General features: G+C 51.5%; 27 non-coding genes across 27 annotated transcripts; 11 read left to right on the top strand and 16 right to left on the bottom strand.

Annotated features, from left to right (window-relative positions):
* Positions 1 to 1,187: 1,187 nt before the first annotated feature.
* Positions 1,188 to 1,269, bottom strand: TRNAL-AAG (transfer RNA leucine (anticodon AAG)). The gene has a single exon. It is a non-coding gene; the product is annotated as a tRNA-Leu (tRNA).
* Positions 1,270 to 2,656: 1,387 nt separating this feature from the next.
* TRNAL-AAG (transfer RNA leucine (anticodon AAG)) lies at positions 2,657 to 2,738 on the bottom strand. The gene has a single exon. It is a non-coding gene; the product is annotated as a tRNA-Leu (tRNA).
* Positions 2,739 to 3,279: 541 nt separating this feature from the next.
* TRNAD-GUC (transfer RNA aspartic acid (anticodon GUC)) lies at positions 3,280 to 3,351 on the top strand. Its single transcript has one exon. It is a non-coding gene; the product is annotated as a tRNA-Asp (tRNA).
* A 774-nt stretch (positions 3,352 to 4,125) lies between these two features.
* On the bottom strand, positions 4,126 to 4,207 carry TRNAL-AAG (transfer RNA leucine (anticodon AAG)). The gene has a single exon. It is a non-coding gene; the product is annotated as a tRNA-Leu (tRNA).
* A 541-nt stretch (positions 4,208 to 4,748) lies between these two features.
* On the top strand, positions 4,749 to 4,820 carry TRNAD-GUC (transfer RNA aspartic acid (anticodon GUC)). The gene has a single exon. It is a non-coding gene; the product is annotated as a tRNA-Asp (tRNA).
* Positions 4,821 to 5,594: 774 nt separating this feature from the next.
* TRNAL-AAG (transfer RNA leucine (anticodon AAG)) lies at positions 5,595 to 5,676 on the bottom strand. The gene has a single exon. It is a non-coding gene; the product is annotated as a tRNA-Leu (tRNA).
* Positions 5,677 to 7,063: 1,387 nt separating this feature from the next.
* Positions 7,064 to 7,145, bottom strand: TRNAL-AAG (transfer RNA leucine (anticodon AAG)). Its single transcript has one exon. It is a non-coding gene; the product is annotated as a tRNA-Leu (tRNA).
* A 1,382-nt stretch (positions 7,146 to 8,527) lies between these two features.
* TRNAL-AAG (transfer RNA leucine (anticodon AAG)) lies at positions 8,528 to 8,609 on the bottom strand. The gene has a single exon. It is a non-coding gene; the product is annotated as a tRNA-Leu (tRNA).
* Positions 8,610 to 9,150: 541 nt separating this feature from the next.
* TRNAD-GUC (transfer RNA aspartic acid (anticodon GUC)) lies at positions 9,151 to 9,222 on the top strand. The gene has a single exon. It is a non-coding gene; the product is annotated as a tRNA-Asp (tRNA).
* A 774-nt stretch (positions 9,223 to 9,996) lies between these two features.
* TRNAL-AAG (transfer RNA leucine (anticodon AAG)) lies at positions 9,997 to 10,078 on the bottom strand. Its single transcript has one exon. It is a non-coding gene; the product is annotated as a tRNA-Leu (tRNA).
* A 541-nt stretch (positions 10,079 to 10,619) lies between these two features.
* On the top strand, positions 10,620 to 10,691 carry TRNAD-GUC (transfer RNA aspartic acid (anticodon GUC)). Its single transcript has one exon. It is a non-coding gene; the product is annotated as a tRNA-Asp (tRNA).
* A 774-nt stretch (positions 10,692 to 11,465) lies between these two features.
* Positions 11,466 to 11,547, bottom strand: TRNAL-AAG (transfer RNA leucine (anticodon AAG)). Its single transcript has one exon. It is a non-coding gene; the product is annotated as a tRNA-Leu (tRNA).
* Positions 11,548 to 12,088: 541 nt separating this feature from the next.
* On the top strand, positions 12,089 to 12,160 carry TRNAD-GUC (transfer RNA aspartic acid (anticodon GUC)). Its single transcript has one exon. It is a non-coding gene; the product is annotated as a tRNA-Asp (tRNA).
* A 774-nt stretch (positions 12,161 to 12,934) lies between these two features.
* TRNAL-AAG (transfer RNA leucine (anticodon AAG)) lies at positions 12,935 to 13,016 on the bottom strand. The gene has a single exon. It is a non-coding gene; the product is annotated as a tRNA-Leu (tRNA).
* A 541-nt stretch (positions 13,017 to 13,557) lies between these two features.
* Positions 13,558 to 13,629, top strand: TRNAD-GUC (transfer RNA aspartic acid (anticodon GUC)). The gene has a single exon. It is a non-coding gene; the product is annotated as a tRNA-Asp (tRNA).
* Positions 13,630 to 14,403: 774 nt separating this feature from the next.
* On the bottom strand, positions 14,404 to 14,485 carry TRNAL-AAG (transfer RNA leucine (anticodon AAG)). The gene has a single exon. It is a non-coding gene; the product is annotated as a tRNA-Leu (tRNA).
* A 1,353-nt stretch (positions 14,486 to 15,838) lies between these two features.
* TRNAL-AAG (transfer RNA leucine (anticodon AAG)) lies at positions 15,839 to 15,920 on the bottom strand. The gene has a single exon. It is a non-coding gene; the product is annotated as a tRNA-Leu (tRNA).
* Positions 15,921 to 16,461: 541 nt separating this feature from the next.
* On the top strand, positions 16,462 to 16,533 carry TRNAD-GUC (transfer RNA aspartic acid (anticodon GUC)). The gene has a single exon. It is a non-coding gene; the product is annotated as a tRNA-Asp (tRNA).
* Positions 16,534 to 17,307: 774 nt separating this feature from the next.
* Positions 17,308 to 17,389, bottom strand: TRNAL-AAG (transfer RNA leucine (anticodon AAG)). The gene has a single exon. It is a non-coding gene; the product is annotated as a tRNA-Leu (tRNA).
* A 541-nt stretch (positions 17,390 to 17,930) lies between these two features.
* On the top strand, positions 17,931 to 18,002 carry TRNAD-GUC (transfer RNA aspartic acid (anticodon GUC)). The gene has a single exon. It is a non-coding gene; the product is annotated as a tRNA-Asp (tRNA).
* A 774-nt stretch (positions 18,003 to 18,776) lies between these two features.
* Positions 18,777 to 18,858, bottom strand: TRNAL-AAG (transfer RNA leucine (anticodon AAG)). The gene has a single exon. It is a non-coding gene; the product is annotated as a tRNA-Leu (tRNA).
* Positions 18,859 to 19,399: 541 nt separating this feature from the next.
* TRNAD-GUC (transfer RNA aspartic acid (anticodon GUC)) lies at positions 19,400 to 19,471 on the top strand. The gene has a single exon. It is a non-coding gene; the product is annotated as a tRNA-Asp (tRNA).
* A 774-nt stretch (positions 19,472 to 20,245) lies between these two features.
* On the bottom strand, positions 20,246 to 20,327 carry TRNAL-AAG (transfer RNA leucine (anticodon AAG)). The gene has a single exon. It is a non-coding gene; the product is annotated as a tRNA-Leu (tRNA).
* Positions 20,328 to 21,696: 1,369 nt separating this feature from the next.
* On the bottom strand, positions 21,697 to 21,778 carry TRNAL-AAG (transfer RNA leucine (anticodon AAG)). Its single transcript has one exon. It is a non-coding gene; the product is annotated as a tRNA-Leu (tRNA).
* A 541-nt stretch (positions 21,779 to 22,319) lies between these two features.
* On the top strand, positions 22,320 to 22,391 carry TRNAD-GUC (transfer RNA aspartic acid (anticodon GUC)). The gene has a single exon. It is a non-coding gene; the product is annotated as a tRNA-Asp (tRNA).
* A 774-nt stretch (positions 22,392 to 23,165) lies between these two features.
* TRNAL-AAG (transfer RNA leucine (anticodon AAG)) lies at positions 23,166 to 23,247 on the bottom strand. The gene has a single exon. It is a non-coding gene; the product is annotated as a tRNA-Leu (tRNA).
* A 541-nt stretch (positions 23,248 to 23,788) lies between these two features.
* On the top strand, positions 23,789 to 23,860 carry TRNAD-GUC (transfer RNA aspartic acid (anticodon GUC)). Its single transcript has one exon. It is a non-coding gene; the product is annotated as a tRNA-Asp (tRNA).
* Positions 23,861 to 24,630: the final 770 nt, after the last annotated feature.

Raw genomic sequence — 24,630 nt, 5'->3', positions numbered from 1 at the left:
CTAGGGCAGGATTCGGAAAGTGAAGCCGAAAAGGGGCTTAGCATGCAGCCCAGGGGTTTCTTTGACTGTCCTAAGCCCACAGGGACTTTGCCGTCCTCAGCTCATGAGACTTGAGATGGGTAGCTTGATTTGCTGAGGAAATGCGGGATGACAGATTCAACTCTGGAGTCAAACATAGCCCGGAACTATCGCCTTAAACTGAGTTTTAAGCCTGGTGCCGATAAAAAGAAAGAAATTAGCCTTAGATCGGGCAAGCCGTTTGACGGGGGAAAATGAGACCCCCCTAGGCCAGCTAGGTGGTCGCTGGATGCTGTGCAGACATCAGCAGCTGTTCATTTCATGCCCTCACGTCTCCTCGTTAGTATAGTGGTCAGTATCCCCGGGAGACCGGGGTTCAATTCCCCGACGGGGAGGTTAAACCGTTTCTGGATTTTTTTTAGTTCTTGACAAATATTCTTGAAGATTAGGCTGAGTCAAGTAGGGAATGGGTGCCAAGAACTGACTCTTTAAGAAAAAAGCACCGGCAACGCTAGTCATCGTACAATATTTGTGCACAATTGCTTACATTAGGCGGCCGGTCCACTTTATTGAGTCCCCCTCAGCACCATTTAGTGCTCCTGTTGTCTGCGAAGTCCAAATTGTAACCCTGAATCAGTTCCTCTTCTGACCCTTTGTATCATGTTACATGACGAGTAATGATCACCTGTTAGCTTTATCCCTAATTATAACTCTCACTCTTTCCCTGCATCTAACCCTAGCTCTAATCCCATCATTAACCTCGGTCCGGGCACACGCGTGAACCCCTACTCTCATCTCAGCCTCTCCTGGTGATACATCACACCTGGGATCGTTTGCTCCCTGTGGGCTGTGGGAAATTTGCTACCAGCACGCCCTGGAAGTGGGGCTCATTCCGCTGCAACGGGAGGTCTTCCCAGGACGCGTCACAGCTCAACGCAAGAGCTCCTGGGTTTCGAAGGCTCTTGCAGCAAGCCTTCACAAAGCAGCAGGGAGCGCCGTTCCAGATGGGAAACTTGAGACTGGATGTCCAGAAAAGCAAGACGTCAGAAGCGAAACCTTTTTCCTGCAGGGTGTGGCATACCATCCGCTTGCTCATTGCGACAGAGGTGGCACTAATGAAGGAAGAGGTCAACGTTACGTTCTTCTTTAAAATGCAAGGCCAGGAAAAGTGGCAGCGGTGGGATTTGAACCCACGCCTCCGAAGAGACTGGAGCCTTAATCCAGCGCCTTAGACCGCTCGGCCACGCTACCTCCCTGCTAGTCGCCGAAAGCGGAACTTGACCCGTTGCCCGGCCCGCTTTAGTGCTTTGCCTTTTCTCCTTGGAAAGTCTGGAGACAGGCAGTGGAAGGGCAGGCAAACTGTCAGGTGCGCAGAGGAGGGGAGACCATGAGGCAAGGTGGGAGATGGGGGCAAGAAGTGAGAAAAAAACTAATCGCAAGCTAGGGCAGGATTCGGAAAGTGAAGCCGAAAAGGGGCTTAGCATGCAGCCCAGGGGTTTCTTTGACTGTCCTAAGCCCACAGGGACTTTGCCGTCCTCAGCTCATGAGACTTGAGATGGGTAGCTTGATTTGCTGAGGAAATGCGGGATGACAGATTCAACTCTGGAGTCAAACATAGCCCGGAACTATCGCCTTAAACTGAGTTTTAAGCCTGGTGCCGATAAAAAGAAAGAAATTAGCCTTAGATCGGGCAAGCCGTTTGACGGGGGAAAATGAGACCCCCCTAGGCCAGCTAGGTGGTCGCTGGATGCTGTGCAGACATCAGCAGCTGTTCATTTCATGCCCTCACGTCTCCTCGTTAGTATAGTGGTCAGTATCCCCGCCTGTCACGCGGGACACCGGGGTTCAATTCCCCGACGGGGAGGTTAAACTGTTTCTGGATTTTTTTTAGTTCTTGACAAATATTCTTGAAGATTAGGCTGAGTCAAGTAGGGAATGGGTGCCAAGAACTGACTCTTTAAGAAAAAAGCACCGGCAACGCTAGTCATCGTACAATATTTGTGCACAATTGCTTACATTAGGCGGCCGGTCCACTTTATTGAGTCCCCCTCAGCACCATTTAGTGCTCCTGTTGTCTGCGAAGTCCAAATTGTAACCCTGAATCAGTTCCTCTTCTGACCCTTTGTATCATGTTACATGACGAGTAATGATCACCTGTTAGCTTTATCCCTAATTATAACTCTCACTCTTTCCCTGCATCTAACCCTAGCTCTAATCCCATCATTAACCTCGGTCCGGGCACACGCGTGAACCCCTACTCTCATCTCAGCCTCTCCTGGTGATACATCACACCTGGGATCGTTTGCTCCCTGTGGGCTGTGGGAAATTTGCTACCAGCACGCCCTGGAAGTGGGGCTCATTCCGCTGCAACGGGAGGTCTTCCCAGGACGCGTCACAGCTCAACGCAAGAGCTCCTGGGTTTCGAAGGCTCTTGCAGCAAGCCTTCACAAAGCAGCAGGGAGCGCCGTTCCAGATGGGAAACTTGAGACTGGATGTCCAGAAAAGCAAGACGTCAGAAGCGAAACCTTTTTCCTGCAGGGTGTGGCATACCATCCGCTTGCTCATTGCGACAGAGGTGGCACTAATGAAGGAAGAGGTCAACGTTACGTTCTTCTTTAAAATGCAAGGCCAGGAAAAGTGGCAGCGGTGGGATTTGAACCCACGCCTCCGAAGAGACTGGAGCCTTAATCCAGCGCCTTAGACCGCTCGGCCACGCTACCTCCCTGCTAGTCGCCGAAAGCGGAACTTGACCCGTTGCCCGGCCCGCTTTAGTGCTTTGCCTTTTCTCCTTGGAAAGTCTGGAGACAGGCAGTGGAAGGGCAGGCAAACTGTCAGGTGCGCAGAGGAGGGGAGACCATGAGGCAAGGTGGGAGATGGGGGCAAGAAGTGAGAAAAAAACTAATCGCAAGCTAGGGCAGGATTCGGAAAGTGAAGCCGAAAAGGGGCTTAGCATGCAGCCCAGGGGTTTCTTTGACTGTCCTAAGCCCACAGGGACTTTGCCGTCCTCAGCTCATGAGACTTGAGATGGGTAGCTTGATTTGCTGAGGAAATGCGGGATGACAGATTCAACTCTGGAGTCAAACATAGCCCGGAACTATCGCCTTAAACTGAGTTTTAAGCCTGGTGCCGATAAAAAGAAAGAAATTAGCCTTAGATCGGGCAAGCCGTTTGACGGGGGAAAATGAGACCCCCCTAGGCCAGCTAGGTGGTCGCTGGATGCTGTGCAGACATCAGCAGCTGTTCATTTCATGCCCTCACGTCTCCTCGTTAGTATAGTGGTCAGTATCCCCGCCTGTCACGCGGGAGACCGGGGTTCAATTCCCCGACGGGGAGGTTAAACCGTTTCTGGATTTTTTTTAGTTCTTGACAAATATTCTTGAAGATTAGGCTGAGTCAAGTAGGGAATGGGTGCCAAGAACTGACTCTTTAAGAAAAAAGCACCGGCAACGCTAGTCATCGTACAATATTTGTGCACAATTGCTTACATTAGGCGGCCGGTCCACTTTATTGAGTCCCCCTCAGCACCATTTAGTGCTCCTGTTGTCTGCGAAGTCCAAATTGTAACCCTGAATCAGTTCCTCTTCTGACCCTTTGTATCATGTTACATGACGAGTAATGATCACCTGTTAGCTTTATCCCTAATTATAACTCTCACTCTTTCCCTGCATCTAACCCTAGCTCTAATCCCATCATTAACCTCGGTCCGGGCACACGCGTGAACCCCTACTCTCATCTCAGCCTCTCCTGGTGATACATCACACCTGGGATCGTTTGCTCCCTGTGGGCTGTGGGAAATTTGCTACCAGCACGCCCTGGAAGTGGGGCTCATTCCGCTGCAACGGGAGGTCTTCCCAGGACGCGTCACAGCTCAACGCAAGAGCTCCTGGGTTTCGAAGGCTCTTGCAGCAAGCCTTCACAAAGCAGCAGGGAGCGCCGTTCCAGATGGGAAACTTGAGACTGGATGTCCAGAAAAGCAAGACGTCAGAAGCGAAACCTTTTTCCTGCAGGGTGTGGCATACCATCCGCTTGCTCATTGCGACAGAGGTGGCACTAATGAAGGAAGAGGTCAACGTTACGTTCTTCTTTAAAATGCAAGGCCAGGAAAAGTGGCAGCGGTGGGATTTGAACCCACGCCTCCGAAGAGACTGGAGCCTTAATCCAGCGCCTTAGACCGCTCGGCCACGCTACCTCCCTGCTAGTCGCCGAAAGCGGAACTTGACCCGTTGCCCGGCCCGCTTTAGTGCTTTGCCTTTTCTCCTTGGAAAGTCTGGAGACAGGCAGTGGAAGGGCAGGCAAACTGTCAGGTGCGCAGAGGAGGGGAGACCATGAGGCAAGGTGGGAGATGGGGGCAAGAAGTGAGAAAAAAACTAATCGCAAGCTAGGGCAGGATTCGGAAAGTGAAGCCGAAAAGGGGCTTAGCATGCAGCCCAGGGGTTTCTTTGACTGTCCTAAGCCCACAGGGACTTTGCCGTCCTCAGCTCATGAGACTTGAGATGGGTAGCTTGATTTGCTGAGGAAATGCGGGATGACAGATTCAACTCTGGAGTCAAACATAGCCCGGAACTATCGCCTTAAACTGAGTTTTAAGCCTGGTGCCGATAAAAAGAAAGAAATTAGCCTTAGATCGGGCAAGCCGTTTGACGGGGGAAAATGAGACCCCCCTAGGCCAGCTAGGTGGTCGCTGGATGCTGTGCAGACATCAGCAGCTGTTCATTTCATGCCCTCACGTCTCCTCGTTAGTATAGTGGTCAGTATCCCCGCCTGTCACGCGGGAGACCGGGGTTCAATTCCCCGACGGGGAGGTTAAACCGTTTCTGGATTTTTTTTAGTTCTTGACAAATATTCTTGAAGATTAGGCTGAGTCAAGTAGGGAATGGGTGCCAAGAACTGACTCTTTAAGAAAAAAGCACCGGCAACGCTAGTCATCGTACAATATTTGTGCACAATTGCTTACATTAGGCGGCCGGTCCACTTTATTGAGTCCCCCTCAGCACCATTTAGTGCTCCTGTTGTCTGCGAAGTCCAAATTGTAACCCTGAATCAGTTCCTCTTCTGACCCTTTGTATCATGTTACATGACGAGTAATGATCACCTGTTAGCTTTATCCCTAATTATAACTCTCACTCTTTCCCTGCATCTAACCCTAGCTCTAATCCCATCATTAACCTCGGTCCGGGCACACGCGTGAACCCCTACTCTCATCTCAGCCTCTCCTGGTGATACATCACACCTGGGATCGTTTGCTCCCTGTGGGCTGTGGGAAATTTGCTACCAGCACGCCCTGGAAGTGGGGCTCATTCCGCTGCAACGGGAGGTCTTCCCAGGACGCGTCACAGCTCAACGCAAGAGCTCCTGGGTTTCGAAGGCTCTTGCAGCAAGCCTTCACAAAGCAGCAGGGAGCGCCGTTCCAGATGGGACACTTGAGACTGGATGTCCAGAAAAGCAAGACGTCAGAAGCGAAACCTTTTTCCTGCAGGGTGTGGCATACCATCCGCTTGCTCATTGCGACAGAGGTGGCACTAATGAAGGAAGAGGTCAACGTTACGTTCTTCTTTAAAATGCAAGGCCAGGAAAAGTGGCAGCGGTGGGATTTGAACCCACGCCTCCGAAGAGACTGGAGCCTTAATCCAGCGCCTTAGACCGCTCGGCCACGCTACCTCCCTGCTAGTCGCCGAAAGCGGAACTTGACCCGTTGCCCGGCCCGCTTTAGTGCTTTGCCTTTTCTCCTTGGAAAGTCTGGAGACAGGCAGTGGAAGGGCAGGCAAACTGTCAGGTGCGCAGAGGAGGGGAGACCATGAGGCAAGGTGGGAGATGGGGGCAAGAAGTGAGAAAAAAACTAATCGCAAGCTAGGGCAGGATTCGGAAAGTGAAGCCGAAAAGGGGCTTAGCATGCAGCCCAGGGGTTTCTTTGACTGTCCTAAGCCCACAGGGACTTTGCCGTCCTCAGCTCATGAGACTTGAGATGGGTAGCTTGATTTGCTGAGGAAATGCGGGATGACAGATTCAACTCTGGAGTCAAACATAGCCCGGAACTATCGCCTTAAACTGAGTTTTAAGCCTGGTGCCGATAAAAAGAAAGAAATTAGCCTTAGATCGGGCAAGCCGTTTGACGGGGGAAAATGAGACCCCCCTAGGCCAGCTAGGTGGTCGCTGGATGCTGTGCAGACATCAGCAGCTGTTCATTTCATGCCCTCACGTCTCCTCGTTAGTATAGTGGTCAGTATCCCCGCCTGTCACGCGGGAGACCGGGGTTCAATTCACCGACGGGGAGGTTAAACCGTTTCTGGATTTTTTTTAGTTCTTGACAAATATTCTTGAAGATTAGGCTGAGTCAAGTAGGGAATGGGTGCCAAGAACTGACTCTTTAAGAAAAAAGCACCGGCAACGCTAGTCATCGTACAATATTTGTGCACAATTGCTTACATTAGGCGGCCGGTCCACTTTATTGAGTCCCCCTCAGCACCATTTAGTGCTCCTGTTGTCTGCGAAGTCCAAATTGTAACCCTGAATCAGTTCCTCTTCTGACCCTTTGTATCATGTTACATGACGAGTAATGATCACCTGTTAGCTTTATCCCTAATTATAACTCTCACTCTTTCCCTGCATCTAACCCTAGCTCTAATCCCATCATTAACCTCGGTCCGGGCACACGCGTGAACCCCTACTCTCATCTCAGCCTCTCCTGGTGATACATCACACCTGGGATCGTTTGCTCCCTGTGGGCTGTGGGAAATTTGCTACCAGCACGCCCTGGAAGTGGGGCTCATTCCGCTGCAACGGGAGGTCTTCCCAGGACGCGTCACAGCTCAACGCAAGAGCTCCTGGGTTTCGAAGGCTCTTGCAGCAAGCCTTCACAAAGCAGCAGGGAGCGCCGTTCCAGATGGGAAACTTGAGACTGGATGTCCAGAAAAGCAAGACGTCAGAAGCGAAACCTTTTTCCTGCAGGGTGTGGCATACCATCCGCTTGCTCATTGCGACAGAGGTGGCACTAATGAAGGAAGAGGTCAACGTTACGTTCTTCTTTAAAATGCAAGGCCAGGAAAAGTGGCAGCGGTGGGATTTGAACCCACGCCTCCGAAGAGACTGGAGCCTTAATCCAGCGCCTTAGACCGCTCGGCCACGCTACCTCCCTGCTAGTCGCCGAAAGCGGAACTTGACCCGTTGCCCGGCCCGCTTTAGTGCTTTGCCTTTTCTCCTTGGAAAGTCTGGAGACAGGCAGTGGAAGGGCAGGCAAACTGTCAGGTGCGCAGAGGAGGGGAGACCATGAGGCAAGGTGGGAGATGGGGGCAAGAAGTGAGAAAAAAACTAATCGCAAGCTAGGGCAGGATTCGGAAAGTGAAGCCGAAAAGGGGCTTAGCATGCAGCCCAGGGGTTTCTTTGACTGTCCTAAGCCCACAGGGACTTTGCCGTCCTCAGCTCATGAGACTTGAGATGGGTAGCTTGATTTGCTGAGGAAATGCGGGATGACAGATTCAACTCTGGAGTCAAACATAGCCCGGAACTATCGCCTTAAACTGAGTTTTAAGCCTGGTGCCGATAAAAAGAAAGAAATTAGCCTTAGATCGGGCAAGCCGTTTGACGGGGGAAAATGAGACCCCCCTAGGCCAGCTAGGTGGTCGCTGGATGCTGTGCAGACATCAGCAGCTGTTCATTTCATGCCCTCACGTCTCCTCGTTAGTATAGTGGTCAGTATCCCCGCCTGTCACGCGGGAGACCGGGGTTCCCCGACGGGGAGGTTAAACCGTTTCTGGATTTTTTTTAGTTCTTGACAAATATTCTTGAAGATTAGGCTGAGTCAAGTAGGGAATGGGTGCCAAGAACTGACTCTTTAAGAAAAAAGCACCGGCAACGCTAGTCATCGTACAATATTTGTGCACAATTGCTTACATTAGGCGGCCGGTCCACTTTATTGAGTCCCCCTCAGCACCATTTAGTGCTCCTGTTGTCTGCGAAGTCCAAATTGTAACCCTGAATCAGTTCCTCTTCTGACCCTTTGTATCATGTTACATGACGAGTAATGATCACCTGTTAGCTTTATCCCTAATTATAACTCTCACTCTTTCCCTGCATCTAACCCTAGCTCTAATCCCATCATTAACCTCGGTCCGGGCACACGCGTGAACCCCTACTCTCATCTCAGCCTCTCCTGGTGATACATCACACCTGGGATCGTTTGCTCCCTGTGGGCTGTGGGAAATTTGCTACCAGCACGCCCTGGAAGTGGGGCTCATTCCGCTGCAACGGGAGGTCTTCCCAGGACGCGTCACAGCTCAACGCAAGAGCTCCTGGGTTTCGAAGGCTCTTGCAGCAAGCCTTCACAAAGCAGCAGGGAGCGCCGTTCCAGATGGGAAACTTGAGACTGGATGTCCAGAAAAGCAAGACGTCAGAAGCGAAACCTTTTTCCTGCAGGGTGTGGCATACCATCCGCTTGCTCATTGCGACAGAGGTGGCACTAATGAAGGAAGAGGTCAACGTTACGTTCTTCTTTAAAATGCAAGGCCAGGAAAAGTGGCAGCGGTGGGATTTGAACCCACGCCTCCGAAGAGACTGGAGCCTTAATCCAGCGCCTTAGACCGCTCGGCCACGCTACCTCCCTGCTAGTCGCCGAAAGCGGAACTTGACCCGTTGCCCGGCCCGCTTTAGTGCTTTGCCTTTTCTCCTTGGAAAGTCTGGAGACAGGCAGTGGAAGGGCAGGCAAACTGTCAGGTGCGCAGAGGAGGGGAGACCATGAGGCAAGGTGGGAGATGGGGGCAAGAAGTGAGAAAAAAACTAATCGCAAGCTAGGGCAGGATTCGGAAAGTGAAGCCGAAAAGGGGCTTAGCATGCAGCCCAGGGGTTTCTTTGACTGTCCTAAGCCCACAGGGACTTTGCCGTCCTCAGCTCATGAGACTTGAGATGGGTAGCTTGATTTGCTGAGGAAATGCGGGATGACAGATTCAACTCTGGAGTCAAACATAGCCCGGAACTATCGCCTTAAACTGAGTTTTAAGCCTGGTGCCGATAAAAAGAAAGAAATTAGCCTTAGATCGGGCAAGCCGTTTGACGGGGGAAAATGAGACCCCCCTAGGCCAGCTAGGTGGTCGCTGGATGCTGTGCAGACATCAGCAGCTGTTCATTTCATGCCCTCACGTCTCCTCGTTAGTATAGTGGTCAGTATCCCCGCCTGTCACGCGGGAGACCGGGGTTCAATTCCCCGACGGGGAGGTTAAACTGTTTCTGGATTTTTTTTAGTTCTTGACAAATATTCTTGAAGATTAGGCTGAGTCAAGTAGGGAATGGGTGCCAAGAACTGACTCTTTAAGAAAAAAGCACCGGCAACGCTAGTCATCGTACAATATTTGTGCACAATTGCTTACATTAGGCGGCCGGTCCACTTTATTGAGTCCCCCTCAGCACCATTTAGTGCTCCTGTTGTCTGCGAAGTCCAAATTGTAACCCTGAATCAGTTCCTCTTCTGACCCTTTGTATCATGTTACATGACGAGTAATGATCACCTGTTAGCTTTATCCCTAATTATAACTCTCACTCTTTCCCTGCATCTAACCCTAGCTCTAATCCCATCATTAACCTCGGTCCGGGCACACGCGTGAACCCCTACTCTCATCTCAGCCTCTCCTGGTGATACATCACACCTGGGATCGTTTGCTCCCTGTGGGCTGTGGGAAATTTGCTACCAGCACGCCCTGGAAGTGGGGCTCATTCCGCTGCAACGGGAGGTCTTCCCAGGACGCGTCACAGCTCAACGCAAGAGCTCCTGGGTTTCGAAGGCTCTTGCAGCAAGCCTTCACAAAGCAGCAGGGAGCGCCGTTCCAGATGGGAAACTTGAGACTGGATGTCCAGAAAAGCAAGACGTCAGAAGCGAAACCTTTTTCCTGCAGGGTGTGGCATACCATCCGCTTGCTCATTGCGACAGAGGTGGCACTAATGAAGGAAGAGGTCAACGTTACGTTCTTCTTTAAAATGCAAGGCCAGGAAAAGTGGCAGCGGTGGGATTTGAACCCACGCCTCCGAAGAGACTGGAGCCTTAATCCAGCGCCTTAGACCGCTCGGCCACGCTACCTCCCTGCTAGTCGCCGAAAGCGGAACTTGACCCGTTGCCCGGCCCGCTTTAGTGCTTTGCCTTTTCTCCTTGGAAAGTCTGGAGACAGGCAGTGGAAGGGCAGGCAAACTGTCAGGTGCGCAGAGGAGGGGAGACCATGAGGCAAGGTGGGAGATGGGGGCAAGAAGTGAGAAAAAAACTAATCGCAAGCTAGGGCAGGATTCGGAAAGTGAAGCCAAAAAGGGGCTTAGCATGCAGCCCAGGGGTTTCTTTGACTGTCCTAAGCCCACAGGGACTTTGCCGTCCTCAGCTCATGAGACTTGAGATGGGTAGCTTGATTTGCTGAGGAAATGCGGGATGACAGATTCAACTCTGGAGTCAAACATAGCCCGGAACTATCGCCTTAAACTGAGTTTTAAGCCTGGTGCCGATAAAAAGAAAGAAATTAGCCTTAGATCGGGCAAGCCGTTTGACGGGGGAAAATGAGACCCCCCTAGGCCAGCTAGGTGGTCGCTGGATGCTGTGCAGACATCAGCAGCTGTTCATTTCATGCCCTCACGTCTCCTCGTTAGTATAGTGGTCAGTATCCCCGCCTGTCACGCGGGAGACCGGGGTTCAATTCCCCGACGGGGAGGTTAAACCGTTTCTGGATTTTTTTTAGTTCTTGACAAATATTCTTGAAGATTAGGCTGAGTCAAGTAGGGAATGGGTGCCAAGAACTGACTCTTTAAGAAAAAAGCACCGGCAACGCTAGTCATCGTACAATATTTGTGCACAATTGCTTACATTAGGCGACCGGTCCACTTTATTGAGTCCCCCTCAGCACCATTTAGTGCTCCTGTTGTCTGCGAAGTCCAAATTGTAACCCTGAATCAGTTCCTCTTCTGACCCTTTGTATCATGTTACATGACGAGTAATGATCACCTGTTAGCTTTATCCCTAATTATAACTCTCACTCTTTCCCTGCATCTAACCCTAGCTCTAATCCCATCATTAACCTCGGTCCGGGCACACGCGTGAACCCCTACTCTCATCTCAGCCTCTCCTGGTGATACATCACACCTGGGATCGTTTGCTCCCTGTGGGCTGTGGGAAATTTGCTACCAGCACGCCCTGGAAGTGGGGCTCATTCCGCTGCAACGGGAGGTCTTCCCAGGACGCGTCACAGCTCAACGCAAGAGCTCCTGAGTTTCGAAGGCTCTTGCAGCAAGCCTTCACAAAGCAGCAGGGAGCGCCGTTCCAGATGGGAAACTTGAGACTGGATGTCCAGAAAAGCAAGACGTCAGAAGCGAAACCTTTTTCCTGCAGGGTGTGGCATACCATCCGCTTGCTCATTGCGACAGAGGTGGCACTAATGAAGGAAGAGGTCAACGTTACGTTCTTCTTTAAAATGCAAGGCCAGGAAAAGTGGCAGCGGTGGGATTTGAACCCACGCCTCCGAAGAGACTGGAGCCTTAATCCAGCGCCTTAGACCGCTCGGCCACGCTACCTCCCTGCTAGTCGCCGAAAGCGGAACTTGACCCGTTGCCCGGCCCGCTTTAGTGCTTTGCCTTTTCTCCTTGGAAAGTCTGGAGACAGGCAGTGGAAGGGCAGGCAAACTGTCAGGTGCGCAGAGGAGGGGAGACCATGAGGCAAGGTGGGAGATGGGGGCAAGAAGTGAGAAAAAAACTAATCGCAAGCTAGGGCAGGATTCGGAAAGTGAAGCCGAAAAGGGGCTTAGCATGCAGCCCAGGGGTTTCTTTGACTGTCCTAAGCCCACAGGGACTTTGCCGTCCTCAGCTCATGAGACTTGAGATGGGTAGCTTGATTTGCTGAGGAAATGCGGGATGACAGATTCAACTCTGGAGTCAAACATAGCCCGGAACTATCGCCTTAAACTGAGTTTTAAGCCTGGTGCCGATAAAAAGAAAGAAATTAGCCTTAGATCGGGCAAGCCGTTTGACGGGGGAAAATGAGACCCCCCTAGGCCAGCTAGGTGGTCGCTGGATGCTGTGCAGACATCAGCAGCTGTTCATTTCATGCCCTCACGTCTCCTCGTTAGTATAGTGGTCAGTATCCCCGCCTGTCACGCGGGAGACCGGGGTTCAATTCCCCGACGGGGAGGTTAAACCGTTTCTGGATTTTTTTTAGTTCTTGACAAATATTCTTGAAGATTAGGCTGAGTCAAGTAGGGAATGGGTGCCAAGAACTGACTCTTTAAGAAAAAAGCACCGGCAACGCTAGTCATCGTACAATATTTGTGCACAATTGCTTACATTAGGCGGCCGGTCCACTTTATTGAGTCCCCCTCAGCACCATTTAGTGCTCCTGTTGTCTGCGAAGTCCAAATTGTAACCCTGAATCAGTTCCTCTTCTGACCCTTTGTATCATGTTACATGACGAGTAATGATCACCTGTTAGCTTTATCCCTAATTATAACTCTCACTCTTTCCCTGCATCTAACCCTAGCTCTAATCCCATCATTAACCTCGGTCCGGGCACACGCGTGAACCCCTACTCTCATCTCAGCCTCTCCTGGTGATACATCACACCTGGGATCGTTTGCTCCCTGTGGGCTGTGGGAAATTTGCTACCAGCACGCCCTGGAAGTGGGGCTCATTCCGCTGCAACGGGAGGTCTTCCCAGGACGCGTCACAGCTCAACGCAAGAGCTCCTGGGTTTCGAAGGCTCTTGCAGCAAGCCTTCACAAAGCAGCAGGGAGCGCCGTTCCAGATGGGAAACTTGAGACTGGATGTCCAGAAAAGCAAGACGTCAGAAGCGAAACCTTTTTCCTGCAGGGTGTGGCATACCATCCGCTTGCTCATTGCGACAGAGGTGGCACTAATGAAGGAAGAGGTCAACGTTACGTTCTTCTTTAAAATGCAAGGCCAGGAAAAGTGGCAGCGGTGGGATTTGAACCCACGCCTCCGAAGAGACTGGAGCCTTAATCCAGCGCCTTAGACCGCTCGGCCACGCTACCTCCCTGCTAGTCGCCGAAAGCGGAACTTGACCCGTTGCCCGGCCCGCTTTAGTGCTTTGCCTTTTCTCCTTGGAAAGTCTGGAGACAGGCAGTGGAAGGGCAGGCAAACTGTCAGGTGCGCAGAGGAGGGGAGACCATGAGGCAAGGTGGGAGATGGGGGCAAGAAGTGAGAAAAAAACTAATCGCAAGCTAGGGCAGGATTCGGAAAGTGAAGCCGAAAAGGGGCTTAGCATGCAGCCCAGGGGTTTCTTTGACTGTCCTAAGCCCACAGGGACTTTGCCGTCCTCAGCTCATGAGACTTGAGATGGGTAGCTTGATTTGCTGAGGAAATGCGGGATGACAGATTCAACTCTGGAGTCAAACATAGCCCGGAACTATCGCCTTAAACTGAGTTTTAAGCCTGGTGCCGATAAAAAGAAAGAAATTAGCCTTAGATCGGGCAAGCCGTTTGACGGGGGAAAATGAGACCCCCCTAGGCCAGCTAGGTGGTCGCTGGATGCTGTGCAGACATCAGCAGCTGTTCATTTCATGCCCTCACGTCTCCTCGTTAGTATAGTGGTCAGTATCCCCGCCTGTCACGCGGGAGACCGGGGTTCAATTCCCCGACGGGGAGGTTAAACCGTTTCTGGATTTTTTTTAGTTCTTGACAAATATTCTTGAAGATTAGGCTGAGTCAAGTAGGGAATGGGTGCCAAGAACTGACTCTTTAAGAAAAAAGCACCGGCAACGCTAGTCATCGTACAATATTTGTGCACAATTGCTTACATTAGGCGGCCGGTCCACTTTATTGAGTCCCCCTCAGCACCATTTAGTGCTCCTGTTGTCTGCGAAGTCCAAATTGTAACCCTGAATCAGTTCCTCTTCTGACCCTTTGTATCATGTTACATGACGAGTAATGATCACCTGTTAGCTTTATCCCTAATTATAACTCTCACTCTTTCCCTGCATCTAACCCTAGCTCTAATCCCATCATTAACCTCGGTCCGGGCACACGCGTGAACCCCTACTCTCATCTCAGCCTCTCCTGGTGATACATCACACCTGGGATCGTTTGCTCCCTGTGGGCTGTGGGAAATTTGCTACCAGCACGCCCTGGAAGTGGGGCTCATTCCGCTGCAACGGGAGGTCTTCCCAGGACGCGTCACAGCTCAACGCAAGAGCTCCTGGGTTTCGAAGGCTCTTGCAGCAAGCCTTCACAAAGCAGCAGGGAGCGCCGTTCCAGATGGGAAACTTGAGACTGGATGTCCAGAAAAGCAAGACGTCAGAAGCGAAACCTTTTTCCTGCAGGGTGTGGCATACCATCCGCTTGCTCATTGCGACAGAGGTGGCACTAATGAAGGAAGAGGTCAACGTTACGTTCTTCTTTAAAATGCAAGGCCAGGAAAAGTGGCAGCGGTGGGATTTGAACCCACGCCTCCGAAGAGACTGGAGCCTTAATCCAGCGCCTTAGACCGCTCGGCCACGCTACCTCCCTGCTAGTCGCCGAAAGCGGAACTTGACCCGTTGCCCGGCCCGCTTTAGTGCTTTGCCTTTTCTCCTTGGAAAGTCTGGAGACAGGCAGTGGAAGGGCAGGCAAACTGTCAGGTGCGCAGAGGAGGGGAGACCATGAGGCAAGGTGGGAGATGGGGGCAAGAAGTGAGAAAAAAACTAATCGCAAGCTAGGGCAGGATTCGGAAAGTGAAGCCGAAAAGGGGCTTAGCATGCAGCCCAGGGGTTTCTTTGACTGTCCTAAGCCCACAGGGACTTTGCCGTCCTCAGCTCATGAGACTTGAGATGGGTAGCTTGATTTGCTGAGGAAATGCGGGATGACAGATTCAACTCTGGAGTCAAACATAGCCCGGAACTATCGCCTTAAACTGAGTTTTAAGCCTGGTGCCGATAAAAAGAAAGAAATTAGCCTTAGATCGGGCAAGCCGTTTGACGGGGGAAAATGAGACCCCCCTAGGCCAGCTAGGTGGTCGCTGGATGCTGTGCAGACATCAGCAGCTGTTCATTTCATGCCCTCACGTCTCCTCGTTAGTATAGTGGTCAGTATCCCCGACGGGGAGGTTAAACCGTTTCTGGATTTTTTTTAGTTCTTGACAAATATTCTTGAAGATTAGGCTGAGTCAAGTAGGGAATGGGTGCCAAGAACTGACTCTTTAAGAAAAAAGCACCGGCAACGCTAGTCATCGTACAATATTTGTGCACAATTGCTTACATTAGGCGGCCGGTCCACTTTATTGAGTCCCCCTCAGCACCATTTAGTGCTCCTGTTGTCTGCGAAGTCCAAATTGTAACCCTGAATCAGTTCCTCTTCTGACCCTTTGTATCATGTTACATGACGAGTAATGATCACCTGTTAGCTTTATCCCTAATTATAACTCTCACTCTTTCCCTGCATCTAACCCTAGCTCTAATCCCATCATTAACCTCGGTCCGGGCACACGCGTGAACCCCTACTCTCATCTCAGCCTCTCCTGGTGATACATCACACCTGGGATCGTTTGCTCCCTGTGGGCTGTGGGAAATTTGCTACCAGCACGCCCTGGAAGTGGGGCTCATTCCGCTGCAACGGGAGGTCTTCCCAGGACGCGTCACAGCTCAACGCAAGAGCTCCTGGGTTTCGAAGGCTCTTGCAGCAAGCCTTCACAAAGCAGCAGGGAGCGCCGTTCCAGATGGGAAACTTGAGACTGGATGTCCAGAAAAGCAAGACGTCAGAAGCGAAACCTTTTTCCTGCAGGGTGTGGCATACCATCCGCTTGCTCATTGCGACAGAGGTGGCACTAATGAAGGAAGAGGTCAACGTTACGTTCTTCTTTAAAATGCAAGGCCAGGAAAAGTGGCAGCGGTGGGATTTGAACCCACGCCTCCGAAGAGACTGGAGCCTTAATCCAGCGCCTTAGACCGCTCGGCCACGCTACCTCCCTGCTAGTCGCCGAAAGCGGAACTTGACCCGTTGCCCGGCCCGCTTTAGTGCTTTGCCTTTTCTCCTTGGAAAGTCTGGAGACAGGCAGTGGAAGGGCAGGCAAACTGTCAGGTGCGCAGAGGAGGGGAGACCATGAGGCAAGGTGGGAGATGGGGGCAAGAAGTGAGAAAAAAACTAATCGCAAGCTAGGGCAGGATTCGGAAAGTGAAGCCGAAAAGGGGCTTAGCATGCAGCCCAGGGGTTTCTTTGACTGTCCTAAGCCCACAGGGACTTTGCCGTCCTCAGCTCATGAGACTTGAGATGGGTAGCTTGATTTGCTGAGGAAATGCGGGATGACAGATTCAACTCTGGAGTCAAACATAGCCCGGAACTATCGCCTTAAACTGAGTTTTAAGCCTGGTGCCGATAAAAAGAAAGAAATTAGCCTTAGATCGGGCAAGCCGTTTGACGGGGGAAAATGAGACCCCCCTAGGCCAGCTAGGTGGTCGCTGGATGCTGTGCAGACATCAGCAGCTGTTCATTTCATGCCCTCACGTCTCCTCGTTAGTATAGTGGTCAGTATCCCCGCCTGTCACGCGGGAGACCGGGGTTCAATTCCCCGACGGGGAGGTTAAACCGTTTCTGGATTTTTTTTAGTTCTTGACAAATATTCTTGAAGATTAGGCTGAGTCAAGTAGGGAATGGGTGCCAAGAACTGACTCTTTAAGAAAAAAGCACCGGCAACGCTAGTCATCGTACAATATTTGTGCACAATTGCTTACATTAGGCGGCCGGTCCACTTTATTGAGTCCCCCTCAGCACCATTTAGTGCTCCTGTTGTCTGCGAAGTCCAAATTGTAACCCTGAATCAGTTCCTCTTCTGACCCTTTGTATCATGTTACATGACGAGTAATGATCACCTGTTAGCTTTATCCCTAATTATAACTCTCACTCTTTCCCTGCATCTAACCCTAGCTCTAATCCCATCATTAACCTCGGTCCGGGCACACGCGTGAACCCCTACTCTCATCTCAGCCTCTCCTGGTGATACATCACACCTGGGATCGTTTGCTCCCTGTGGGCTGTGGGAAATTTGCTACCAGCACGCCCTGGAAGTGGGGCTCATTCCGCTGCAACGGGAGGTCTTCCCAGGACGCGTCACAGCTCAACGCAAGAGCTCCTGGGTTTCGAAGGCTCTTGCAGCAAGCCTTCACAAAGCAGCAGGGAGCGCCGTTCCAGATGGGAAACTTGAGACTGGATGTCCAGAAAAGCAAGACGTCAGAAGCGAAACCTTTTTCCTGCAGGGTGTGGCATACCATCCGCTTGCTCATTGCGACAGAGGTGGCACTAATGAAGGAAGAGGTCAACGTTACGTTCTTCTTTAAAATGCAAGGCCAGGAAAAGTGGCAGCGGTGGGATTTGAACCCACGCCTCCGAAGAGACTGGAGCCTTAATCCAGCGCCTTAGACCGCTCGGCCACGCTACCTCCCTGCTAGTCGCCGAAAGCGGAACTTGACCCGTTGCCCGGCCCGCTTTAGTGCTTTGCCTTTTCTCCTTGGAAAGTCTGGAGACAGGCAGTGGAAGGGCAGGCAAACTGTCAGGTGCGCAGAGGAGGGGAGACCATGAGGCAAGGTGGGAGATGGGGGCAAGAAGTGAGAAAAAAACTAATCGCAAGCTAGGGCAGGATTCGGAAAGTGAAGCCGAAAAGGGGCTTAGCATGCAGCCCAGGGGTTTCTTTGACTGTCCTAAGCCCACAGGGACTTTGCCGTCCTCAGCTCATGAGACTTGAGATGGGTAGCTTGATTTGCTGAGGAAATGCGGGATGACAGATTCAACTCTGGAGTCAAACATAGCCCGGAACTATCGCCTTAAACTGAGTTTTAAGCCTGGTGCCGATAAAAAGAAAGAAATTAGCCTTAGATCGGGCAAGCCGTTTGACGGGGGAAAATGAGACCCCCCTAGGCCAGCTAGGTGGTCGCTGGATGCTGTGCAGACATCAGCAGCTGTTCATTTCATGCCCTCACGTCTCCTCGTTAGTATAGTGGTCAGTATCCCCGCCTGTCACGCGGGAGACCGGGGTTCAATTCCCCGACGGGGAGGTTAAACCGTTTCTGGATTTTTTTTAGTTCTTGACAAATATTCTTGAAGATTAGGCTGAGTCAAGTAGGGAATGGGTGCCAAGAACTGACTCTTTAAGAAAAAAGCACCGGCAACGCTAGTCATCGTACAATATTTGTGCACAATTGCTTACATTAGGCGGCCGGTCCACTTTATTGAGTCCCCCTCAGCACCATTTAGTGCTCCTGTTGTCTGCGAAGTCCAAATTGTAACCCTGAATCAGTTCCTCTTCTGACCCTTTGTATCATGTTACATGACGAGTAATGATCACCTGTTAGCTTTATCCCTAATTATAACTCTCACTCTTTCCCTGCATCTAACCCTAGCTCTAATCCCATCATTAACCTCGGTCCGGGCACACGCGTGAACCCCTACTCTCATCTCAGCCTCTCCTGGTGATACATCACACCTGGGATCGTTTGCTCCCTGTGGGCTGTGGGAAATTTGCTACCAGCACGCCCTGGAAGTGGGGCTCATTCCGCTGCAACGGGAGGTCTTCCCAGGACGCGTCACAGCTCAACGCAAGAGCTCCTGGGTTTCGAAGGCTCTTGCAGCAAGCCTTCACAAAGCAGCAGGGAGCGCCGTTCCAGATGGGAAACTTGAGACTGGATGTCCAGAAAAGCAAGACGTCAGAAGCGAAACCTTTTTCCTGCAGGGTGTGGCATACCATCCGCTTGCTCATTGCGACAGAGGTGGCACTAATGAAGGAAGAGGTCAACGTTACGTTCTTCTTTAAAATGCAAGGCCAGGAAAAGTGGCAGCGGTGGGATTTGAACCCACGCCTCCGAAGAGACTGGAGCCTTAATCCAGCGCCTTAGACCGCTCGGCCACGCTACCTCCCTGCTAGTCGCCGAAAGCGGAACTTGACCCGTTGCCCGGCCCGCTTTAGTGCTTTGCCTTTTCTCCTTGGAAAGTCTGGAGACAGGCAGTGGAAGGGCAGGCAAACTGTCAGGTGCGCAGAGGAGGGGAGACCATGAGGCAAGGTGGGAGATGGGGGCAAGAAGTGAGAAAAAAACTAATCGCAAGCTAGGGCAGGATTCGGAAAGTGAAGCCGAAAAGGGGCTTAGCATGCAGCCCAGGGGTTTCTTTGACTGTCCTAAGCCCACAGGGACTTTGCCGTCCTCAGCTCATGAGACTTGAGATGGGTAGCTTGATTTGCTGAGGAAATGCGGGATGACAGATTCAACTCTGGAGTCAAACATAGCCCGGAACTATCGCCTTAAACTGAGTTTTAAGCCTGGTGCCGATAAAAAGAAAGAAATTAGCCTTAGATCGGGCAAGCCGTTTGACGGGGGAAAATGAGACCCCCCTAGGCCAGCTAGGTGGTCGCTGGATGCTGTGCAGACATCAGCAGCTGTTCATTTCATGCCCTCACGTCTCCTCGTTAGTATAGTGGTCAGTATCCCCGCCTGTCACGCGGGAGACCGGGGTTCAATTCCCCGACGGGGAGGTTAAACTGTTTCTGGATTTTTTTTAGTTCTTGACAAATATTCTTGAAGATTAGGCTGAGTCAAGTAGGGAATGGGTGCCAAGAACTGACTCTTTAAGAAAAAAGCACCGGCAACGCTAGTCATCGTACAATATTTGTGCACAATTGCTTACATTAGGCGGCCGGTCCACTTTATTGAGTCCCCCTCAGCACCATTTAGTGCTCCTGTTGTCTGCGAAGTCCAAATTGTAACCCTGAATCAGTTCCTCTTCTGACCCTTTGTATCATGTTACATGACGAGTAATGATCACCTGTTAGCTTTATCCCTAATTATAACTCTCACTCTTTCCCTGCATCTAACCCTAGCTCTAATCCCATCATTAACCTCGGTCCGGGCACACGCGTGAACCCCTACTCTCATCTCAGCCTCTCCTGGTGATACATCACACCTGGGATCGTTTGCTCCCTGTGGGCTGTGGGAAATTTGCTACCAGCACGCCCTGGAAGTGGGGCTCATTCCGCTGCAACGGGAGGTCTTCCCAGGACGCGTCACAGCTCAACGCAAGAGCTCCTGGGTTTCGAAGGCTCTTGCAGCAAGCCTTCACAAAGCAGCAGGGAGCGCCGTTCCAGATGGGAAACTTGAGACTGGATGTCCAGAAAAGCAAGACGTCAGAAGCGAAACCTTTTTCCTGCAGGGTGTGGCATACCATCCGCTTGCTCATTGCGACAGAGGTGGCACTAATGAAGGAAGAGGTCAACGTTACGTTCTTCTTTAAAATGCAAGGCCAGGAAAAGTGGCAGCGGTGGGATTTGAACCCACGCCTCCGAAGAGACTGGAGCCTTAATCCAGCGCCTTAGACCGCTCGGCCACGCTACCTCCCTGCTAGTCGCCGAAAGCGGAACTTGACCCGTTGCCCGGCCCGCTTTAGTGCTTTGCCTTTTCTCCTTGGAAAGTCTGGAGACAGGCAGTGGAAGGGCAGGCAAACTGTCAGGTGCGCAGAGGAGGGGAGACCATGAGGCAAGGTGGGAGATGGGGGCAAGAAGTGAGAAAAAAACTAATCGCAAGCTAGGGCAGGATTCGGAAAGTGAAGCCGAAAAGGGGCTTAGCATGCAGCCCAGGGGTTTCTTTGACTGTCCTAAGCCCACAGGGACTTTGCCGTCCTCAGCTCATGAGACTTGAGATGGGTAGCTTGATTTGCTGAGGAAATGCGGGATGACAGATTCAACTCTGGAGTCAAACATAGCCCGGAACTATCGCCTTAAACTGAGTTTTAAGCCTGGTGCCGATAAAAAGAAAGAAATTAGCCTTAGATCGGGCAAGCCGTTTGACGGGGGAAAATGAGACCCCCCTAGGCCAGCTAGGTGGTCGCTGGATGCTGTGCAGACATCAGCAGCTGTTCATTTCATGCCCTCACGTCTCCTCGTTAGTATAGTGGTCAGTATCCCCGCCTGTCACGCGGGAGACCGGGGAGGTTAAACCGTTTCTGGATTTTTTTTAGTTCTTGACAAATATTCTTGAAGATTAGGCTGAGTCAAGTAGGGAATGGGTGCCAAGAACTGACTCTTTAAGAAAAAAGCACCGGCAACGCTAGTCATCGTACAATATTTGTGCACAATTGCTTACATTAGGCGGCCGGTCCACTTTATTGAGTCCCCCTCAGCACCATTTAGTGCTCCTGTTGTCTGCGAAGTCCAAATTGTAACCCTGAATCAGTTCCTCTTCTGACCCTTTGTATCATGTTACATGACGAGTAATGATCACCTGTTAGCTTTATCCCTAATTATAACTCTCACTCTTTCCCTGCATCTAACCCTAGCTCTAATCCCATCATTAACCTCGGTCCGGGCACACGCGTGAACCCCTACTCTCATCTCAGCCTCTCCTGGTGATACATCACACCTGGGATCGTTTGCTCCCTGTGGGCTGTGGGAAATTTGCTACCAGCACGCCCTGGAAGTGGGGCTCATTCCGCTGCAACGGGAGGTCTTCCCAGGACGCGTCACAGCTCAACGCAAGAGCTCCTGGGTTTCGAAGGCTCTTGCAGCAAGCCTTCACAAAGCAGCAGGGAGCGCCGTTCCAGATGGGAAACTTGAGACTGGATGTCCAGAAAAGCAAGACGTCAGAAGCGAAACCTTTTTCCTGCAGGGTGTGGCATACCATCCGCTTGCTCATTGCGACAGAGGTGGCACTAATGAAGGAAGAGGTCAACGTTACGTTCTTCTTTAAAATGCAAGGCCAGGAAAAGTGGCAGCGGTGGGATTTGAACCCACGCCTCCGAAGAGACTGGAGCCTTAATCCAGCGCCTTAGACCGCTCGGCCACGCTACCTCCCTGCTAGTCGCCGAAAGCGGAACTTGACCCGTTGCCCGGCCCGCTTTAGTGCTTTGCCTTTTCTCCTTGGAAAGTCTGGAGACAGGCAGTGGAAGGGCAGGCAAACTGTCAGGTGCGCAGAGGAGGGGAGACCATGAGGCAAGGTGGGAGATGGGGGCAAGAAGTGAGAAAAAAACTAATCGCAAGCTAGGGCAGGATTCGGAAAGTGAAGCCGAAAAGGGGCTTAGCATGCAGCCCAGGGGTTTCTTTGACTGTCCTAAGCCCACAGGGACTTTGCCGTCCTCAGCTCATGAGACTTGAGATGGGTAGCTTGATTTGCTGAGGAAATGCGGGATGACAGATTCAACTCTGGAGTCAAACATAGCCCGGAACTATCGCCTTAAACTGAGTTTTAAGCCTGGTGCCGATAAAAAGAAAGAAATTAGCCTTAGATCGGGCAAGCCGTTTGACGGGGGAAAATGAGACCCCCCTAGGCCAGCTAGGTGGTCGCTGGATGCTGTGCAGACATCAGCAGCTGTTCATTTCATGCCCTCACGTCTCCTCGTTAGTATAGTGGTCAGTATCCCCGCCTGTCACGCGGGAGACCGGGGTTCAATTCCCCGACGGGGAGGTTAAACCGTTTCTGGATTTTTTTTAGTTCTTGACAAATATTCTTGAAGATTAGGCTGAGTCAAGTAGGGAATGGGTGCCAAGAACTGACTCTTTAAGAAAAAAGCACCGGCAACGCTAGTCATCGTACAATATTTGTGCACAATTGCTTACATTAGGCGGCCGGTCCACTTTATTGAGTCCCCCTCAGCACCATTTAGTGCTCCTGTTGTCTGCGAAGTCCAAATTGTAACCCTGAATCAGTTCCTCTTCTGACCCTTTGTATCATGTTACATGACGAGTAATGATCACCTGTTAGCTTTATCCCTAATTATAACTCTCACTCTTTCCCTGCATCTAACCCTAGCTCTAATCCCATCATTAACCTCGGTCCGGGCACACGCGTGAACCCCTACTCTCATCTCAGCCTCTCCTGGTGATACATCACACCTGGGATCGTTTGCTCCCTGTGGGCTGTGGGAAATTTGCTACCAGCACGCCCTGGAAGTGGGGCTCATTCCGCTGCAACGGGAGGTCTTCCCAGGACGCGTCACAGCTCAACGCAAGAGCTCCTGGGTTTCGAAGGCTCTTGCAGCAAGCCTTCACAAAGCAGCAGGGAGCGCCGTTCCAGATGGGAAACTTGAGACTGGATGTCCAGAAAAGCAAGACGTCAGAAGCGAAACCTTTTTCCTGCAGGGTGTGGCATACCATCCGCTTGCTCATTGCGACAGAGGTGGCACTAATGAAGGAAGAGGTCAACGTTACGTTCTTCTTTAAAATGCAAGGCCAGGAAAAGTGGCAGCGGTGGGATTTGAACCCACGCCTCCGAAGAGACTGGAGCCTTAATCCAGCGCCTTAGACCGCTCGGCCACGCTACCTCCCTGCTAGTCGCCGAAAGCGGAACTTGACCCGTTGCCCGGCCCGCTTTAGTGCTTTGCCTTTTCTCCTTGGAAAGTCTGGAGACAGGCAGTGGAAGGGCAGGCAAACTGTCAGGTGCGCAGAGGAGGGGAGACCATGAGGCAAGGTGGGAGATGGGGGCAAGAAGTGAGAAAAAAACTAATCGCAAGCTAGGGCAGGATTCGGAAAGTGAAGCCGAAAAGGGGCTTAGCATGCAGCCCAGGGGTTTCTTTGACTGTCCTAAGCCCACAGGGACTTTGCCGTCCTCAGCTCATGAGACTTGAGATGGGTAGCTTGATTTGCTGAGGAAATGCGGGATGACAGATTCAACTCTGGAGTCAAACATAGCCCGGAACTATCGCCTTAAACTGAGTTTTAAGCCTGGTGCCGATAAAAAGAAAGAAATTAGCCTTAGATCGGGCAAGCCGTTTGACGGGGGAAAATGAGACCCCCCTAGGCCAGCTAGGTGGTCGCTGGATGCTGTGCAGACATCAGCAGCTGTTCATTTCATGCCCTCACGTCTCCTCGTTAGTATAGTGGTCAGTATCCCCGCCTGTCACGCGGGAGACCGGGGTTCAATTCCCCGACGGGGAGGTTAAACCGTTTCTGGATTTTTTTTAGTTCTTGACAAATATTCTTGAAGATTAGGCTGAGTCAAGTAGGGAATGGGTGCCAAGAACTGACTCTTTAAGAAAAAAGCACCGGCAACGCTAGTCATCGTACAATATTTGTGCACAATTGCTTACATTAGGCGGCCGGTCCACTTTATTGAGTCCCCCTCAGCACCATTTAGTGCTCCTGTTGTCTGCGAAGTCCAAATTGTAACCCTGAATCAGTTCCTCTTCTGACCCTTTGTATCATGTTACATGACGAGTAATGATCACCTGTTAGCTTTATCCCTAATTATAACTCTCACTCTTTCCCTGCATCTAACCCTAGCTCTAATCCCATCATTAACCTCGGTCCGGGCACACGCGTGAACCCCTACTCTCATCTCAGCCTCTCCTGGTGATACATCACACCTGGGATCGTTTGCTCCCTGTGGGCTGTGGGAAATTTGCTACCAGCACGCCCTGGAAGTGGGGCTCATTCCGCTGCAACGGGAGGTCTTCCCAGGACGCGTCACAGCTCAACGCAAGAGCTCCTGGGTTTCGAAGGCTCTTGCAGCAAGCCTTCACAAAGCAGCAGGGAGCGCCGTTCCAGATGGGAAACTTGAGACTGGATGTCCAGAAAAGCAAGACGTCAGAAGCGAAACCTTTTTCCTGCAGGGTGTGGCATACCATCCGCTTGCTCATTGCGACAGAGGTGGCACTAATGAAGGAAGAGGTCAACGTTACGTTCTTCTTTAAAATGCAAGGCCAGGA

The sequence above is a fragment of the Ambystoma mexicanum genome, unplaced genomic scaffold (genome assembly GCF_040938575.1).
Source record: "Ambystoma mexicanum isolate Mex_15411 unplaced genomic scaffold, UKY_AmexF1_1 Mex_scaf20, whole genome shotgun sequence".
Lineage (NCBI taxonomy): Eukaryota > Metazoa > Chordata > Amphibia > Caudata > Ambystomatidae > Ambystoma > Ambystoma mexicanum.
The sequence above is the reverse complement of the archived record's forward strand: the minus strand, read 5'-3'. Positions and strand labels throughout refer to the sequence as shown.